This window comes from Geotrypetes seraphini, chromosome 4 (assembly GCF_902459505.1).
Source record: "Geotrypetes seraphini chromosome 4, aGeoSer1.1, whole genome shotgun sequence".
Lineage (NCBI taxonomy): Eukaryota > Metazoa > Chordata > Amphibia > Gymnophiona > Dermophiidae > Geotrypetes > Geotrypetes seraphini.
Window position 1 is genome coordinate 106,437,490 of NC_047087.1, and position 18,269 is coordinate 106,455,758.

Sequence of the window (18,269 nt, forward strand, 5' to 3'; positions counted from 1 at the left end):
CTTATCACTACAACAATTTACAAGTTCTTAATTTTTCCTATAGTAAAATTATTTCTCCTTTAGAGATAATTAAGAAATATTTTAGCAATATCTTACATTTTGGTATGTAGGATGATCTTACATTTTGGTAAGTAGGACGATCGATGTGCCGGTAACATAAGTAGGTTTATAGATTGTGCCATAATTATACCGATATTAATAACTCTGTATTGTAACAACACTACAGAAGCCCCTGTACCTCTGTATACAGCCCATGTATTGTAACACCTTGCAGAAGCTCTTTGTAACTCTGTATTGTAACATCTCCACAGAAGCTCAAGTATTATAACACCTTTTACAGAAGCGCATGCAAACTGCTCTGAATTGACTTCCCAATTGACTTCCCAATCATTAGTAGTTGTATAGAAGCTTACAATAAACATATGAATTCCGCATCTCTCCCACCAGTATCTAAAGCCTATTATGTAAAGACTGAGAAGAGTTTGTAGCTGTTGAAGATTATGGAATTGATTATACCTCCTTGAATTTGGTTATGCAACTGGAATCGTTGAGAGGGTAGGGTCACTTTGGAGGCTTCCTTTTTGCTGGCTTCACACAGATAATAATAATAATAATAATAACTACTGCAGTATGTTATCTAGAATGCCATCTTTTTATGGACATAAAATTTGTGTCTTTCCTGATGTTTTTGATTAGGAAGAATTTAGGTAAGCTCCATCTTGTACTTTTGCCCTAAGTAATCTAGTTTCTTTTGAAATTTCCTCAATAACATTTTAGCAAATTTCAAGGTCAAAGTTATGTATTTTTGGATCCAGCACATTTAGAAAAATTGATCCTGAATTATGAAAGACTCGTTACTAGTAGCCATGAGTACCATGAGTAATTGGCAGGATTAGCTAGTGTATTAAGAAGTTATGTGATAGTTGATGTTTTATTTTAACCTTTTTGTCATTTATTGATAGGATTTAATCATACCATTTCAGGCCAACGATTTACTGTGTTCACATAGTGTACCTTTCATTGGCATGTGATTAGAGTGCGGGAATTAGTTTGTGACCCCTGAGGTAGGAAGCTTCCCACCAAAACACTGGCCTTGTCGTGTCTGTGTTTCGGATGATAAGGCCTTCCAAAGAGGTATGTTTAAAAGAGCCTCCGAAACAGTTTGTCAAGGCCTGCCTCTCACACGTAATGGTAAAAAATGCTGCAAAAATCACTGCTGAGGTCAAATCAACAAAGTAATAAAAGCATCATTCATGACTATGAGAAATTTAAGACAAATCCAAAAATTCTTTGACAAGAAACAATTCCAACTTTTGGTACAATCTCTTATCCTTGGACTAATTGACTACTGCAACATACTATACCTCCCTTGCCCAGTGATCATGATAAAGCAATTACAAACAATACAAACTACAGCCTTAAGACTCATCTACTCATTGAAAAAATATGACCACATCACAGAAGCATGCCACGACTCACACTGGCTCCCAATACAAGCAAGAATATACTTCAAATTCTACTGCCTACTTTTCAAAGCTATTAATGGAGAAAGCCCATCCTACTGGAACAACCGAATAACTCAATCCACCTCAACCAGACACAGGAGAACCCACTCACTATTCACACACCCACCAACCAAAAATGTCAAACGAAGAAAACTATATGACAATCTAATGGCCTCCAAAGCAGCAAAACTATACAGACAAATCACCAATCTGCTGTCCTCGACCACAGACTACAAAACCTTCAAAAAAGAAACTAAGTCCCTACTCTTCAAAAAATACATAAAACCTATTTAACACAACCAGTTCCTTCCCAATCTCCACCCACCACATCCACTACCCTTTTCAAATCTAAAATGTTTCTAATTACCCAACATGTATCACCTCAAGTTCCCGACAATTCTTATATAACTCCTATGTAATTCCTATGAAAATTCTTATGTAAAGTTACAATTCTTGTAACTCCTGATAAATCTTATGTAATCCGCCTTGAACTGCAAGGCATTGGTGGAATAGAAATCACTAATGTAATGTATAATGTAATGTCTATTTGCATGATTGAGAAAATCTGCAATAAAATTTGGATTATTTTACCATTGGATTGTGTGTGGCAATCCATCTTCCTTTCCTATTCCACTATCCACTGATGCTGTTCTCATGTAGGAATTGGTTTCCTGTTTTGTGATAAGTAGTAACACCTTCACATGGAAGTTGTTAGGGTCATGCTATATCATTTGTATATATTTGGAAAATTTCTGCTCCTACTGTACATGCCAGCAAAAACATGAGTACTCTAGCAAAACCTTTTTTAAAATCCACTGGAATTCAGTATGTCCTGAGTAGATCATTTCTAGGTTATTCTGACATCTGTTTCCATATAGACCACTTACATACTCTCTTACTTGGGGACTTCTGAAGCACCGAGAAGCCTCAAAATCTGGATAAAAACCCAAAATTAATAAACCAAAATCAGAACAAATCAGAGCACATCACAAAGAAGGAGAAACAGCACAGCCCATTCATTGAGGAGGCAGAGCTGAAAAATGTAGATGACACCTTCTACACAAACTTGTGAGTACAGGTAAATAACCACTGGTTCAAGACTTATATGCCTTGTACACTAGAAGCGTTGTGCACTAGAAGTCATCCTTTGTCTCTCTGGTTCTTTATAGTACTGAAGAGAAGAGTATATAGTACCCAACACTTAATCCAATATTCATCATCTCTCCCCTCTTTCAGCACATCTCCTGTGTCTTACTACCAAGTATGTAATAACTTGTAATACCAAGTATGCCAGTACAACTTAAACTGTCAGAAAAGATTAGGTTCTTACCTCGTTAATCTTCTTTCTTGTAAATCCACACTCTATTCCTGAATGCTCAGGTAGTCAATCCCTTCTTGTGAGATCTCTTGTAGAAAGCTTAAAATGCATACTTTTGCTCCTCCTCTCTTACCTCTGGACTTGCCCGAGATCAGATCTGTTTAATATAATCTCCTCTAGGCCTTTGCTGACATTGGTTAGGCCAGCAAATGCTGACAGCTAGTCTTGTAAGGCTGACAGTTTGCTGTGCAGAATCATGGTGCACCAGGACTAGGCGGTTCTAGTGGTGATGGACTGACAGGTGCCTGTGGTATGCAGACCTGGTATGTCTACAGCTGGATCAGGGTCTCAAAATTCCCTGCCATTCGCATCTACTCATGCAGGACCCAATAGCCCTGCAGGATCCAGAACACTTTGGTCTTATGGCATGACTCTTGAATGCACAGCATTCATCCGCAGAGGCTATTTGGATGGAGTGGTTGCTATCATCTTGAGTAAAAAGGAGTCGACCATTGCAGTGTATGCAAAAGTCTGGAAGTGTTTCCAATCCTGGTGCACTCAGAGGTGAGGACCCGGGCTCTATGTCGATCCTAATGGTATTCGCCTTTCTTCTGAGAGGGCTTGGAAAGGGTCTAGCAGTTGGCTCCCTGAGAATTCTTTCTTGCTTTGGTCCCAAGCCCCAGCTTGTTTTGTGGCTTATCTGGATGTTCTGAGTTCACCTTATGAGCCACTGGACCAAGCTTCTCTGAATCTCACCAACAAAACAGTTTTCTTGGTGGCCATTACCTCTGCCAGGAGAGTGTCTGAACTTCAGGCTTTATCCTGTAGAGATTCCTTTCTTAGAGTATGTCTTCTCTTTCTTGCTGAAAGTGTTTTCTAGCTTCCACATCAGTCAGCAGATGCGTTTGCCAGCCTATGCACCATCAAGTTTGAGTAAACATGATAGGGTGATGAAATCTCTGGATGTGTGCAGGCTTTTGCTGAGATATATGGAAGTCACAAACAAGTTTTGTTTGTCAGATCATCGAAGACATCGATTTCTAGGTGGATTTGTATGATCATTTCTTCTGCCTATATTGGAGCTGGAAAGCAGCCTCCTATCTCGGTGAGGGACCACTCCATGCGAGGCGTTGCTCTATAAATCTCTTCCCAAGAAGAGATTTATAAAGCCACCACTTGATCTTCTCTGCATACTTTCACAAAGTTTTACAGAATAGATGTGGTGGCCAAGAGATATTCCGCATTTAGATCTTCAATTTTGGTGGCAGCCTCATCAGTCCCAACCTAAATTTTGGGACTGCTCTTGTTACTTCCCAAGGGTTCAGTAATAGAGAGGGGTTGTACAAGAAGGAAAGATTAGGATATTACCTTGATAATATTCTTTCTTGTAAACCCACATTTTAATCCTAAAGCCTGCCCTGGGAGATTCTGATTTGCCTGCTGTCTGCCTCAATCAGTACCAGTAAGTTGGACTTCTTGTTTCTTTGTCCAACCTTAGCAAGAATACCATTTGTGAATATTGCCTTCTTCATTCCAGGGGGTTTATCGGTAATGTGCCCCCACTCTGTTAGTGCAGGCTGGGTTCTCTTGGTTCAGTTGTTTGTTGTATTTTTCCAAATGTTTGATTGATTGTTAGGTGTTTAATAATATGAGCTGATTAGACATGTTTCTCAGGGAGTTCCCCCCATACTTCTTCCTCTTTCTTGTCCTCTACAAGAATGACTGCTTTATAACACACTGAAGAATTGGAGGGCAGTCCAGAGGTAAGAGAGGAGGAGCAAAAGTATGCATATTAAGCTTTCTACAAGAGATCTCGCAAGAAGGTGCAAATAGACCTTAAAAGCTCCTGCACAGAATCCACATACTTTAAGTATCCTGTCAGGCTGGATTGTTTATCAAGAAGTTATGCTACTTGAATGGGACAAAGAAGCTATACAAACTAATTCCATCTACCATCCCAGTAAGTGTCATAACTTCCTTATCAATTAAGCTAATCATTGTTTCAAATTTTCCAAATTATGAACAGAAAGATACTGAAAAATACATACTTAACAGCAAAGCACAGTTACTTACCGTAACAGGTGTTATCCAGGGACAGCAGGCAGATATTCTCACTGAAGGATGATGTCACTAACAGAGCCCCAGTATGGACCACTTTAAAAGTGCTTCGCTACTTTAAGTCTTTAGAAAGTTTGTGATAGCCCACACTGCGCATGCGTGAGTGCCTTCCCACCCGACATAGGCGTGCACGGTCCTTCAGTTAAGATAAGCCAGTTAAGAAGCCAACCCGGGGAGGTGAGTGAGTTGTGAGAATATCTGCCTGCTGTCTATGGATAACACCTGTTACGGTAAATAACTGTGCTTTATCCCAGGACAAGCAGGCAGCATATTCTCACTGATGGGTTACCTCCAAGCTAACAAGAATGGGAGTATTGGCCTTTAGGAAAATAAATTTTGTAATACAAATTTTGTAATACAAATTGGCTGAAGTGCCCATCCCATTTGGAAAAAGACTCCAGACAATAGTAAGAAGTGAATGTATGAACTGAGGAGCACATAGCAGCTTTACAGATTTCCTCAATGGGAATAGATCTGAGGAAAGCCACAGAAGCTGCCATAGCTCTAATTTTGTGGGCTGTGACACAACTCTCCAGTGCCAGTCCAGTCTGAGCATAACAGAACAAGATGCAGGCAGCCAGCCAGTTGGAGATCGTTCTCTTGGAAACAGGATGCCCCATCTTGTTTGGATCAAAAGAGAGGAAGAGTTGGGGAGAAGTACGATGAGGCTTTGTCCTGTCGATGTAAAAGGCCAAAGCACGCTTATAGTCCAGAGTGTGCAAAGCAGTTTCTCCAGTGTGAGAATGAGGCTTAGGAAAAAAACACTGGCAGGACAATTGACTGATTGAGATGAAACTCCGTGACAACTTTTGGAAGAAACTTAGGATGTGTGCGTAGAACCACTTTACCATGGTGAAAAACTGTGAAGGGTGGATTTGCCACCAACGCTTGTAACTCACTGACCCTCCTGGCAGAAGTGAGAGCAATAAGGAAGGCAACTTTCCAGATGAGAAATTTGAGATGAGCTGTGGCCATTGGTTCAAATGGTGGCTTCATCAAACTGGAAAGAACCACATTAAGGTCCCAGATGACAGTTGGAGGCTTGAGAAGTGGTTTCACATTGAAAAGTCCTTTCATAAATCTGGAAACCAGAGGATGAGCAGTGAGAGGTTTTCCCTGAACTGGAACGTGAAAAGCTGTAATAGCGCTGAGATGGATGCTGACAGATGTAGATTTGAGTCCAGAGTCAGACAGATGAAGTAGATAATCCAACACCAATTCCACTGACAAGGAAGTTTGATCATGATGATGAAGGAGACACTAGGAAGAAAACCTAGTCCACTTTTGTTGATAACATTGTTGAGTGGCTGGTTTCCTGGACGCATCAAGAATATGTCGAACTGGCTGAGAAAGATTTAAGTCAGATGGATTCAGCCCGAGAGAAACCAAGCTGTCAGGTGCAATGATTGCAGGTTGGGATGTAGAAGTGATTCCTGATGCCAAGTAATTAGAGTAGGAAAAACTAGAATAGGTATGGGCTCCCTGGAGCTGAGCTGAAGTAGAAGGGAGAACCAATGTTGCCTGGGCCACCGAGGAGCAATGAGAATCAATGGTGACTGCCTCTCGTTTGAGTTTGAACAGAGTCCTCAACATGAGAGGAAGTGGAGGGAATGCATAGAGAAACAGGCCCGTCCAATCCAGGAGAAAGGCATCGGCTTCCAGACGGAAAGGAGAGTAAAGTCTGGAGCAAAACTGGGGCAACTGGTGATTGCGGGGAGCTGCAAACAAGTCCACTTGTGGAGTGTCCCATTGAGCAAAGATGGACTGGAGAGTTGCAGAGTTGAGAGTCCATTCGTGAGGCTGAAGAATTCTGCTGAGGATGTCTGCTAAGGAATTCTTCTCCCCTTGAATGTAGACAGCCTTTAAGAACAAATTGGGAGCTGCCGCCCAAGTCCAAATTTTCTGGGATGCTGACCTAACAGGAGAGAGCCCGTGCCTCCTTGCTTGTTTATGTAGTACATTGCTACTTGATTGTCTGTGCGAAGGAGGACTTGAGGGCAGAGGAGATGATGGAAGGCCTTGAGACCATACTACATCGCTCTGAGCTCCAGGAAATCGAGGTGAAATTTTTGCTCCCTTGCAGTCCAGAGACCCTGGGTCTGAAGGACATCCATATGTGCCCCCCAAGCATAAAAGGATGCATCTGTCGTGATTACCTTGAAATGAGGGGGTAAGTGAAAAAGGAGACCTCTGGATAAACTGGAGGAGGTCATCCACTATTGAAGCAACTGCAGAAAAGATGATGCGACAGATATATGCTGGGACACTGTGCTACCGGGATACAAACTATACCACAGAGACAGAGTGGCACAAAAAGGTGGGGGCATTGCCATATACGTCAAAGAGGGAATTGAATCTACTGGAGAGAACACACCACAACAGACAGATAAGTTAGAGTCTTTATGGTTCAAAATTCTGGGAACAAATGGACTGGAAATGAAGATCGGTATCTACTACCAACTTCCAGGGCATTCCGAAGAAATTGATGGAGAAATGACGGACAACGTGGATCAGTGTAAAGTGATGTATGTCGGTAACAAAAATCTCATGCACGCATACAGGATGTCCAGGGCGTTACTTAGAGAGACCTCCCAGGAAAGAGACTTGGGAGTTCTGATTGACAAGTTGATGAAGCCGTCCGCGCAATATGCAGCGGTGGTGAAAAGGGCAAACAGAATGCTAGGAATGATAAAGAAAGGGATCATGAACAGATTGAAGAAGGTTATCATGCCGCTGTACCAGACCATGGTGCACCCTCACCTGGAGTACTGCGTCCAGCACTAGTCGCCGTATATGAAAAAGGACACGGTACTACTCGAAAGGGTCCAGAGAAGAGCCACTAAAATGGTTAAGGGGCTGGAGGAGTTGTCGTACAGTGAAAGATTACAGAAACTATGCCTTTTCTTCCTCGAATAGAGGAGATTGAGAGGGTACATGATTGAAACATTCAAGGTACTGAAGGGAATAGGCTTAGTAGATAAGGACAGGTTGTTCACCCTCTGCAAGGTAGAGAGAACGAGAGGGCACTCTAAAATTGAAAGGGGATAGATTCCATACAAACGTAAGGAAGTTCTTCTTCACCCAGAGAGTGGTAGAAACTTGGAACGCTCTTCCGGAATCTGTCACAGGGGAAAATACCCTCCAGGGATTCAAGACAAAGTTAGACAAATTCCTGCTGAACCGGAACGTATGCAGGTAGGGCTAGTCTCAGTTAGGGTGCTGGTCTTTGACCAGAGGGCCACCGCGTGAGCGGACTGCTGGGCATAATGGACCACTGGTCTGACCCAGCAGCGGCAATTCTTATGTTCTTATGTAAGAGATGATCTGTCGCTTGAGACCACTGAAACCTAAGGTGAAGTCGTGCCAGTGGTGTCACATGCACAGTGGAAGCCATGTGGCCCAGAAGAACCATCATGTGTCTTGCAGAGATGGATTAAAGAGGAAGCAGTTGCTGACAAAGGCAGATGAGAGCCTGATGGCGATCTGGAGGGAGAAACGCCTGAAGGCGATCCGGAGGGAGAAACGCCTGAAGGCGATCCGGAGGGAGAAATGCTCTCATGAGAGTGGTGTCTAGGATAGCTCCAATGAACTGAAGACGTTGAGTCGGAAAGAGATGTGATTTGGGGAAGTTGATTTCGAATCCTAGAATCTGAAGAAAAGAAATGGTCTGAGATGTTGCTTGGAACACTTCCTGTGATGAAACAGCCTTGCTCAACCAGTCATCCAGATAAGGAAAGACTTGTAGGCTGTGTGATCTGAGAGATGCGGCCACTACAATTAGGCACTCTCTGGTAAAATAATGTTTTTTTAGTCTTCACATGTTGAGAAAAGTGAGATCTTGCTTCCGCCAACATTTTGCTGTCCTTGTACAATCAATAATTCTTTCCAGACTGGACTATTGTAATTCCATCTATCTAAGTCTAACCAAGAAAAATCTTCAAATACTTCAGCGGATCCAGAACACTGCGGCTAGGTTGATCTTCACAAAAAGTAAATTCAATCATGTTTCCCGCTTCTGTCAAAACTTCACTGGCTTCCGGTGATTTCTAGGATTCACTTTAAATGTATATGGCTAATTTTCAAGATCCTGCATGGCATTCTTCCTCCCCTAATCTCACTATCCTGGAATTCTTCGAGATCTGACACTACCAGATCAGCCCACATACTCAAATTATCTTTCCCCTCGTTAAAAGGTAAATTAGGAAATCCCTTTTCTTCAAATTCACTGAGCTTTAGAATAACCTCCCTGCCCCCCTGAGGAACCTAGGCTCATTCCAATTATTCCGAAAGCATCTAAAAGCTTGGATTTTCTCCAAAAACGTAAAGCTATCTATTTAAAATGTAAAGCTAGCTATCCTCTTCATAACATTTAATTTCTTATGTCCTGCCCTCATTTATTGAATTACCTGTAAACCGTGCTGAGCTCTATCTTTATGGATATGATGTGGTATACAAACTTAAGGTTTAGTTTAGAAGATGTCAGGCCGAAGGGGAGGACCTTTTATTGATAGTGATGTTGACTTATTTGAAAATCGAGGTATTTCCTGGTAGCCGGATGAATTGGAATATGTGTGTAGGCTTCCTTGAGATCAAAAGAGCATAGCCAGCCATTCTGATTGAGGAGAGGATAAAGCAGGGTGAGGGAAAGCATGCAAAATTTTTCCTTGACTAGAAATTTGTTGAGAGCTCTGAGATCTAGAATGGTTCGCAGTCCTCCCGTCTTCTTTGGAACTAAGAAGTAACGGGAGCAGAATCCCCAATTCTGCTGAGAGAGAGGAACTTCCTCGATGGCATTCAGCAAGAGAAGGGATTGAACCTCCTGGAGAAGGAAAGACTGTGCAGGGTCCAAAGCAGACTCTTTTGGAGGATGATGTGGAGGCAGAGTGTGAAAATGGAGAGTGTAACCCTGACAAATGATAGTTAAGACACAGAGGTCTGATGTTATGAGCTCCCAGCGAGCGATGAAAAATTGGAGATGGCCTCCAAAGGGCTGAGGCAAAGACTGTATGATGGTGACAGTGGCTAAACTTTGAAGAAACACATCAAAAAGGCTGTGTAGGTTTTTGTGGAGCAGCCTGTGGTTTCTGTTATTGATGGGGTTGTTGCTTCTGCCTTCTGGGTTGAGACTGAGCGGGAGCTGCAGGTTTAGCAGCAAACTGTCGCAGGTAAAAAGAACAAAACAAAAAAGTGTGGTATGAAGAAGCCAGTCTGAAAGGACGAAAAGGTGGAGGCTTCTTTTTAGGCTTGACCAGAGTGCCCCATCTGGTCTCATGAATGGACAACTTCTATGTAACTTCTATGTCCATGGAGGCACCAAAAAGCTCATCTCCAAGACACGGAGCATTGGCAAGCATGTCTTGATGGTTCATATCCAGTTCGCATGGCTAAGGATATGGCTGCAGCATGGGAGGTAAGTTCAAATGTGTCATAAGTAGAAGATACCATATATTTCCTCAGCTGAAACAGATCAGAAATGTGATGTTGAAAAGCTGGAAGTTTGCACTCTGGAAAGTATTTTTGGAAAAGAGCAATCTGCTTAATCATGTACTTGAGGTAAAATGAAAATTATAGTTGCCAGAGTGGTTGGCCAACATGGCTTTGCCCTCTCTGCCAGGTGGTACAGATGTGTATACGCTAGTCCCTGAAAATTTCTTTAAAGTAGACTCTACCAGGAGAGACTCATGTGGAAGTTGGGGTTCGTCAAACCCAGGAATAGGAACCACTCTGTACAGAGAATTCAACTTGCGAGGAACCACAGGAATGGTAAGTGGCGTTTCCAGATGTTTATAAAAAGTGTCCCGTAAAATGTCATAAAGTTCCTTAGGCGGTTGATCATAGTCCAAAGCCTCCAAGAACAGTTTAGACCATTTGAAATCAGCTTCTAGCGGAAAGGACAAAGATTCTGACATTTGACGAAGAAACTTGGAAAAAGATGACTTTTCAGAAAACAGAGGAGCCTCTTGAGATGAATGATGAGGTGAGTTGTCATCAGAAGAACCCTCATCCTCTGAAAGAAGAGTATCCTGTTCAGAGTCTCCCTGCAGGTCTGAATCTTGAAAAGAATGTGGGTGGTGTTGAGAGCTTGGTGTCGAAGGCTCAATGTGCTTTAGCTTTTGCAATGTCTTCTGGGACTGCACCGGAGTCGACTCTGGTGATGTCTGCATCGAGGATGACCGATGCCGGCGAGTCAAAGGGGCTGATTCTCTTGTGGAAAGCCTGTGCACAGATGGAGTATGTACTTCAGCTGCAATCGTTGTCAAGGGCTCAGACCGGACTGGCACCAGAGGAGTCAGTGTCAACTCAGGCACAAGTTGGGTTGGCACCAGCATTTGGAAATGCTCACCCAATTCTTCCCTAAGCAAATTGTCAATCTTTTGCTTGAGGGTAAGCACCGGTACCGCTGGCTTTTTTTTGTCAGTACTTTCAGTGCAGCTCTACGCTCCGGAGATAAGGAGGCCAATGACAAGGCACTCACCGATATTGGAACAGAGCGCTTTTTGGGCTTCTTCAAGATCAGCAGAACTTGACTCACTGCTACTTTGACCTGAGGCCCTGACGGGGTGGGGAAAGGCTTCTTAGCCAGCTTACCCACAGAAGTTTGCGACACCAAAGGTGTTTCTGTCGATGTCGACTTAGACGGCGCCACCGACGTCAGAATCAAAGTCGAGTCTCCTTCCGTCCCGGCGCCAAAGAGAAGTCGCTGTTGAATGAGGCGGTTCTTCAAAGTTCTCTTCTGTAAGAAAGAACAGTAGGAACAGGTTTTCGGACGGTGCTCAGGTTACAAACACTGGAGACACCAGCGATGCGGGTCAGTCACGGAAATGGGGCGAGCACAACAGCCACACTTTTTAAAACCCATCTGCGGGCGGGACATCAAAGGAAAGATGGCCCCGGCAAGATCGAAATTGGAGGCCAAGTTGGTTGAACAGGCCCCACCGGGCCAAACCCGTAAGGGAAAAAACAAAAATGCTTTTGTTTTTTTACACAAGGCAAAAAAAGAAAGAAAAGAAAAAATGACTAAAAACAGTCAAAGAAATCCATGAGCACAGGAAGGCAGCAAGAAAATATTTCAACAGACGTTGAAACGCGTCTTCTTAGCTCCGCGGAAACTAAGAAACTGAGGGACCGCACGCCTACGTCAGGCAGGAAGGCACTCACGCATGTGTGGTGCGGACTATCGCAAACTTTCTAAAGATTTAAAGTGGCGATGCACTTTTAAAGTGGTCCATACCGGGTCTCCGTCGGTGATGTCACCCTTCAGTGAGAATATGCTGCCTGCTTGTCCTGGGATAACAATAGATACTATTTTTTAGAATATGATTCCAACCTATAAAAGCCTCCTCTCTTGATTACCCCTCTCTCTCTGGACCCTTGCTTACCCCCTCACTCTGGATTCTTGGTTATCTTCTTCCTCTCTGTCCCTCACAGCACCTATTCAGGAAATACTGTCTTTTCTCTCTCATTCACAAAAGCATAGAAGCAGCCTCAAAATCTAACTGTACTTGTAAAAGCCTATTTCTATCTCAATAATAGAATATTTTTCTGTACATAAGTACCAAGCATATGTTTGATGTATCTTTCTACTAAGCATTGCATATCTGCAATATTAAGCCTATTTCTACACAATATATTTTATGCAATCACTCTTGGCTGTCATTTTCATTAATTTCACTTCCTGCTAAACCTCCTCTGAAGGTGATAGTGATAATTGCATTATGCAGGATATAAGGGGGGGGCATAATCCTATACATATGTGACATCCCTCTGCCTGGAAATCTGAAAAGACACTAATATGTATATATTAAAAAGATGGAGCTGAATGATAGAAATGCTTCAGAGATTTTTGACACAGCATAGTATGGACAGCATACAGAGTACATATTTTTCTGTTACCAAGTGAAATTAGAGCAAAATATTTTGGTTTAATGTCTGGAACACAAGATGCTGAAGTCATAACAACTTATAAATAACGGAAAACTGTTCTCTGAAAATAAGCTAGGGGGGGGTCACACTGAACTCAGACCTAACATATTTGTACTGTTCCCTTGGCAACTGCTTGGGGAAGAAGTATAGCATACATTTGCTGGAAGGTCTTGTGATTCGGTAGGATATGATAACATATGATATGGTAACTACTATAGTGGCCACTTATCTTATAATATTGATCCAGCCTTATAAACGTCAATGAAACTGCATTACTCTAAGTGGGCTGGATATTATTTTGTTGCTCGTGTCTATATAGTATTGGAAAGGACGCCTCAGCCCCACCACTCCACCGCAAAAATTATTTAGATCGCGGGAAGCATTGTGTGGTGCTTCATCATTGGCTGTCTTTTCTGAGTTTAACCAACTTAAGTGTTTTTGCTTTATTTTTGCATTTTTTAACTTCGTTGTTATAATTTTGATCTGGTCATCTCTTAAATACACCACTATTATATTATACTTATTGATAGTGATCAAACTTTAGGATAGTACTTATCTCAGCCAAACCTGGGGAGCCAGACCCGACATGTTTCGCACATAAACTGTGCTTTCTCAAGGGTCTCCCGAGGTCGCCGCCGTCATCCGACTCCAAAAGTTTAAATGAGCAAAAGTTTAAAATCTTTTGCTCATTGTATAAGTGTATAATAGTGTATAATAGTGGTGTATTTAAGAGATGACCAGATCAAAATTATAACAACGAAGTTAAAAAATGCAAAAATAAAGCAAAGACACTTAAGTTGGTTAAACTCAGAAAAGACAGCCAATGATGAAGCACCACACAATGCTTCCCGCGATCTAAATAATTTTTGCGGTGGAGTGGTGGGGCTGAGGCGTCCTTTCCAATAGTATATAGACACGAGCAACAAAATAATATCCAGCCCACTTAGAGTAGAACATATGATATGGTGGCATATGATAACATAGCATATGATTATCATTGTTGCTAGGGAAACCAAGACTTCAACTGATCCAGAACACTGCTGCTAGGCTGATCTTTGCAAAAAGTAAATTTGATCATGTTTCTCCACTCCTGCAAAAACTTCATTTCCAATAATTTCCAGGGTTTGTTTTAAATGTGACTGCTTAACATTTAAGATCCTGCATGGCATCCTTTCTCCTTTAATTCCCCTGTCTTGGAATTCTGTAATATCTAACATTACCAGATCTACTCAAAAATTAAAATTGTCCTTTCCTATGCTGAAAGGCATTATCTACATTGATAATTAGGGAAGTCTCTACTTTTCAAAATTACTGAGCTGTGGAATGATTTTCCTATTCAACTGCGCGATCTGGGCTCTTTCTAACCATTTTGAAAACATCTGAAAACTTGGCTATTTTCAAAGTTGTAAATTCCGCACCTCTCCATACTATTCCAAATCCATATTGTATCTGTTCTCCTTTCTAATTTCTTGTAAACCGTGCCAAGCTCTACTGTTATAGAGAAGATGTAGTATACAGTATAAGCCTAATATTTACTTTAGTTTAGACTTAAAACTAACCAATAGAACATTGTTGGAGTATGCAAGTTGTCATTGATTGTAATGAAGCAATTGTAATTTAATTGGAAGATGTACCAATTTCGTATGTTTAATAATGAATTAATTGATGTCATAACCCAAATAAAATGGCCAATCACTTGTATTTGGGTGAGATTTTTTGGAGGTCGTCCTGCCAATCAGCAGGATCCCAAAAACGGTCCCAAGGCCTTGAATGTTTAAAGTACACTTTTCTGTGTGGTAGTTTGTTTTTCCTTGGCCTCCTCTGAAGATAAGAGATAAGAACCGAGGTGAGATGTAGCCTGTTCATGTAGTTATTTAGACCAAACAAAGGTACTGAACCTAGGACCTCTGGTGGATTGTAGGGCCACAACAATACACAGACTACCTACCATGGGACACAGAGGGAAGGCATATAGAAGCCATGACTTGGGCCATGGCTGAACCATGATGTCTAGACCTTCGCTTCCTGGTTCGTACCTACGACTGAAAAACCAGGCCACTTTCTTGTTGGAAGCCAATGCCATTAGCTCAAATGTCAGGCATCCCCATTTCTTCACTATGTAAGTGAAGACTTTCTGGGACAGTGACCGCTCCCCGGGATCCAGGATTTGGCACCTGAGAAAATCCACTTGTAGGTTGTCCACTCCAGTCACTTGCACTGATGAAAGTGCTCGCAGATGAGTTTCTGTCCAATGAAAGAGCATTTGGTCTTCATGCATAGGGGTGTATTCCTTGTGCCTCCTAGGCAACTGACATATGACACTGCTGTAGCATTGTCCAAGAACGCTTGGACTGCCTTGTTCTGCAGTGCACTCTCAAATTTCAGGAGAGCCAGATGAATCTCCCGAAGCTCCAATCAATTGAACAGTGTTCCTGGACTGGATATTCCTTGCAACGCACCCCCACCCAAGCTGTGAAGGCTGGCATCCATCATCAAGATCACCCAAGTCAACATGCAGAGGGGAAGTCCTCTGGAGAGAGAGTATTCAACCACCAAATTAGACTGCGACAGACCCCCGCTGTCCAGGAAATCCATTGATGCAGCAAGTCCCTCTGTGGACACCAACAGGAAAGGAGTGCCTCCTGAAGCAGTTGTATATGGGCTCTTGCCCAAGGGATGGCATTTATGGTCACAACCATCAACCCCAGCACCTGCAAATATTGTCAGTCTGTCAGAGTGGGCATGCTCAGAAGAGCTCAGATCTGGAGAAGCTTCTCCTTGCGTGCCTCCGGAAGAAATATTTTGTTTACTCCCATGGCGAAGTGAACACCCAAATATTCCAACTCTTGCTTCAGGACAAGATGACTCTTCCAAAAGTTGATCACCCAGCCTAGCCTCTGCAGCAACTGGATGACATGGCAAACCACCTGGTGAGCCAATAGTCCAGATATGGATGGTCTTGAATGCAGAGTCTGCGCAGATGAGCAGCGACTACCACCATCACCCAAAGGGCAAAGCCACAAATTGGAAGTGCTGTTCCAAGACATGGAATCTCAAGTTTCTCTTGTGCTCCAGAAATATGGGGATATGCAGAACGGCCTCTGTTAAATCCAGAGAAGTTACAAACTCTCCAGGTATGAACAATGTGATCACCATCTTCACTGTTTCCATCTGGAAGCACAAGATTTTCAGAGCTGCATTGACTGCTTTGAAATCCAGGATCAGTCTCCAGTCCTCAGAGCCTCTTTTTGGCTTGATAAAGTACATTGAATATCTGCTGGAGCTCGAGTCTGACTCAGGAATGGGCTCTATGGCTTCTATATCCAGCAATCTCTAGACTGTCGCTCTGACCTTTGCCACCTTGTCTGGTCTTCCCCCACAGGGAAATCCAAGAAAAAAATCTGGGAGGGGACAAAAGAACTCAAGTTTGTACCCCTCTCAGAGAAAGTCCAGCGCTGACAGTCTGAGCACAGTGGGGGTCTCCCCAAGATCAAGAGCATCCCCAAGATCTTGGTCCTGCAGCCCTGCAGCTACAGCAGCATCACCCACTGTAGAAATTCATGTGAGGGAAAATAAATCAACCACGGGTGGACTATCCCCAGGCTGCGCATAGCACTTTGGCTGGGAACTAGTAAAGCAACCAAACCTTTGGAAGCAAACCCTCTGCCTCAGAGTCTGTGGTCTCCCGTAGCCAGAGCTGTCCCCTAAAGGGATCCTCTGTAGCATGCAAATTTGCCAGAAAAAGACTGAATTTAAGTAAAATATATACAAGCAGATAAGACAAGCTCCTACTGTTTCACTTATAGGAAGATCACTGGGGAATTAGAGGGCAGTCCATGGGTAAGAGAGGAGGAGCAAAAGTATGCAAATGAAGCTTCCAACAAGAGATCACGCAAGAAGAGATAGACTACCCAAGAGTTCATGAATAGAGTAGGATTGAATAAGAAGCCCTCTTTGGTAAGGAGACAAATTACAGTTCTTGAATTTTAGCTAGCCTTGAGCCTAGATTTTGAAAAAGTAATCAAATGAAAAATCCAAACCCAAAATTAGAAAGGGTGTTACTTGAAAACCTAGCCATCTAGGTCCATGCCCTTCCTGATCTATCTCAGATCTAGAGTAGATGCAAAGATATTAGATGCCATGGTTAAAACAAATAAAAGAAACCGACAAATAAGTTTAAAGCAATAACAAAGCTTATAATAAGACTTATTGCTTGTACACTGTTCCTTGTGACCCTTATTGCTTGTAAGCTGCCCTTTGTGACCCTGGGCAAGTTACTCAATCCCCCATTGACCCAAATACATTAGGCAGAGTGTGAGCCCACCAGAAAGGGAAAAATGCTTGAGTACCTGAATGTAAACCACTTAAGCTATAAGTGGTATATAAATACAATAACTTAACAAATAAACAAAGATTTTCTCTGTCAAATAATATATAGTAAACTTCTCAAAATTCCTACATCATCTTCTCATAAAGGCAGTATGGCAGAAATCCAGAAAAGATGTCTAATTAATTGCCACAAAAAAGGGAGATAGGATGCCCAATGCCAATGCCGCACACAAGTTAAAACAGGCTAAACCAGTTAACCACTGTTAAAAGGGATCATCCATTCACTAATGTCCTTTTGCTCTAATTGTAAATGAGCACAAGCAGGAAAAACAGTTTGCAATAGGAATGATGTTCATTACCCAAAGATTATGCATATGACCAGCATAAAATGAATACCCAACATGATACTACTGTATTAAAAAGTGACCAAATGGTGCTCAGAGTCATTGATTGTTCCACCCATGTGACACAATTTATGGTCTTATCATTGCACCAGTTTAAAACAACATCATCACTACATAGTCATATTGAATCATCAACGGCTTCACACAGTATGATATCAAATACAAAAACTCCACCTATCTGAATGTTGGAAAACAGTTTGCATTGTAAGTGCCAATGCTATCATGCTAACACATGGAGTGGATAAACAAATTGTTTTATGCATAAAAGAAAAAAACTCGTGTTGAAGTGCTGAAGTGATCAAGAACCAATTTTATCCAAAACAATATACACTTCCCCCTCAATATTTGTGGGGGTTAGGGGCAAAGCCGACCCACAAATAACTTTAGGGTTGACTCTGACCCACCCCTGTCTTCCTCCAGAACTTACTTTGTACAGTCTGGTGGACTAGCAGATAAGCAGAGCAGAAGTGATCTTCTTACGCTCCTGCCCTGTGTCCTTAAAGAATTCTTAAGACAGCAGCTGACAGAACTCCTTTATCCTTTATGCTGAGGAAAGCTAGATCCTACTTCAGCTAACAACACTTTGCCATCCTTGTCCAATCCATCATCCTCTCCAAACTAGATTACTGCAACGCCATCTACTTAAATCTATCAAAAAAAAAGTATTCTAAG

General features: G+C 42.2%; 1 protein-coding gene across 8 annotated transcripts in view; it reads right to left on the reverse strand.

Moving 5' to 3' along the window:
• POLQ (DNA polymerase theta) overlaps window positions 1-18,269 on the reverse strand; it is a 321,333-nt gene that overhangs the window by 213,529 nt on the left and 89,535 nt on the right. The gene's annotated exons all lie outside the window — the stretch shown is intronic.